This window comes from Protomyctophum bolini (genome assembly GCF_963924005.1).
Source record: "Protomyctophum bolini genome assembly, chromosome: 22".
NCBI lineage: Eukaryota > Metazoa > Chordata > Actinopteri > Myctophiformes > Myctophidae > Protomyctophum > Protomyctophum bolini.
Window position 1 is genome coordinate 11,983,034 of NC_137883.1, and position 3,015 is coordinate 11,986,048.

Consider the following 3,015-nt stretch of genomic DNA (forward strand, 5'->3'; position numbering starts at 1 on the left):
ATGAACCACAAACCACAATGTAAATAACCGTCAGGTTTTTTTGTGTATAATCGACTATAATCCAACATTTTCGTTGGGATTCTTTTAAACTGCCAATAAAATATTCTATTCTATTCTAAAGAAACTATCAATTTTGGGGTATTTTTGTTTCATAAATCAGAAACTGGCCTCAATGGGATTTCTTGTATAAATAAATACAAATACGTTACAAAGAAATAAAGGTCTTTTTTGTCTGCATGGTTCTGGAATGATAAGAATGTAACACGTGGAAGCCAGAACCTGCTAGAAAGGACATTCCTTCTGTCTCTGTCCATGCCAAGCTCTGTGTGGGAACACCTAACCAAGTACATTTACTCAAGTACTGTACATTACTTTTACTTCTACTCCACTACATCTCGGAAGCAAATATTGCACCTTAAAACTTTAGTTACTAGTTACTTTGTTGATTTGGATTATTATCACAAAACACATTAATACAATTTGAAAATGAAAATTGATACTAAGAATCACACCCGCGTGAAGTCAGGGGCGCTCTTATCATCGTACATCATCCATTTATTGTTAATTGTGTAGGACAATTTCTTTTTGCTTTTGCTCGTCTATATATGACGTAAATTCTCCATTCATTGTCAATGGGAATTTAATCTTGTGTAGGACAAAAATTGCTGATTTGGTCGTCTACATACAGTATGGCGTAAATTCTCCATTCATTGTCAACGGGAATTTAACTTTTACTTTGTGTAAGACGAGAATCTACATTAATAGCTGAAAATAGGAGGGGCTAGCACCCCTCAAAATAACGTGAGTACTTTTTCCGAACACTCTGATATGGGCAAGACTTGACATGAGGTGCCCTATGCCCTGCTGCTGCGGATATGCACACCGTTGAAGTCATTTGCACACAATGAAAGTAGGCTACATCGTCTCTGTCGGGTGGAAACTGTTACTTTTCAGGATTCAAATTTTAAAAGCGCAAAAGCAGCAGATCTACAGGCTTTCAAGCTTGTGGATCTGCTCTTTTCGATACTGTAGTAGTAGGGCATTCATTTACGGGGGGAAAACCCACAAAATGTTAAAATATGGAGATGAGAGGTTTCACCCCGACGACAACGATATGCACCCCCGACAAACACGTTGCCCATTGCCCACTGTGCCCAGGAGGGTACACCTGTGAAGACATGCGTCAAACAAGTGTGCTACAACAGCTGTTTCTCTCGCACGCACACACGCACGCACGCACGCACGCACGCACGCACGCACGCAGTGACTTGTCTCATACTATCAGAGCTGTGATTAATAAATGCCTCAGTCTCTCTCTAGCTGTGTGTGTTCTTGTGAATGTTTCGTTTCGTCAACTGTTAGATGTCTTGGAGGCATGAAATAAGTATACCGGTACATGTATGTGTTCTTCTAACCAACTAGACTCTAGACTCTAACCGTCCTTTTTCCTACAAATGGCCGATATGTAGGGCTAGGGTAATGTATGTTTTGTAATTACAATCCAAATCTACAACATAACTACTAACTATAGTTGTCAAATAAATGTAGTGGAGTAGAATAAAAAAATATTGGAAAGTACAAATACTCAAAATTGTAGTACAATACTTATGTAATTGCAGTAACTAAATATATAATATTGGTAGTTGCGGGTTGCCTTTTTTGGGCATGTTTCTAAAAGTGTAGTTGCTTATTTGGGACTTGCTTCCTAACGTTGTTTAAATCGGTGGTTCTCAAACATTTTCATGTTGACAAAAATGGACCGCCAAATCAGTATGTAAATTTGACCGCCCGGAAAATATTTTGTGCCGGTGTTACATGTTACATGTTACATGCATGTTCTGCTTCCCTCTCAACTTCCTCATCCGCTCGTCGACATGCTTTGTACATGAGGAACTAAAAGCCCTCGAGGGAAGAATACAGACAGCTTGTCTCATAAAACTGTCTTCAATCATCTCTTTCTCGCTCGCACACGCTCGCATGCGCGCTCACACACACACACACACACACACACACACACACACACACACACACACACACACACACACACACACACACACACACACACACACACACACACACACACACACACACACACACACACACACACACAATACTCTAAGTGCAGAGGATGAGACATTTAGGCTGAATCCTGTGATGGTGTGACCATGAATAAATGATGGTCTCAGCCATTACATAATGCACTTTACATGCATGTCAAAGAGCTGATAGCAGCAGGTTGCCACGCACCCTAGACAGACACCCACTTACCGACGACGACACACAACACAGATCCATACGTGATTTCCATAAAATGTATTTAGCTCGAGACCCAAAAGAGAGTTTGCCCGGGACACAAACTACTAAATATACAAGCTCATAAGACGAAAAACAAAACAAATAGTGTTGTCTCCTGACTTTCTTTTCTTCTTTCTAATGATTTGATCGGCCCAAAACATTGTGTTCATTGTCATGATTTGTCACGATCCGAGTTGGCTTTGTCCGCGGCGTAACCGTCTTTAAATAAATTATATTAGAAGTGCCGATGGGAGAATGCATTGCGTTTTCATTTCCTGGGCCACTCGTTTTTCTGAAAGGGGGAGGGACTGCGGCGCTCTATAGCACATAAGTGGTGCGCCAGCGCACATGCGTCGCCAAAATTCAAAATGCGCTGTCAATCAAGAGCCGGGGCCGCCTAGAATGATTATTTATTATGGCCAGAATACTAGTAAAATCTGTGGCGAGAGCATTTTCCACCGACTGCCACTCAAAGTGGCTACTGGCCAATCACAGCACGTCTTGCACAAGTGCACTGGCCATTGTGGCCAATCACAGCGCGTCCTTACTCAAAAGGGAGGATTCCATGCTGCTTTCTGCTGGGAGGAGATAACCTCACACAAATAGTTTCGTCTTCTCCGTTTCAGATAGCAAACTACTGTAGTCCCCGGTGTAAAAGGGCATGCTTTGGATGCTTTGCACTCTTCCCATTTGCCGCTGTGCTTGTGTTTGTTTCCGGGT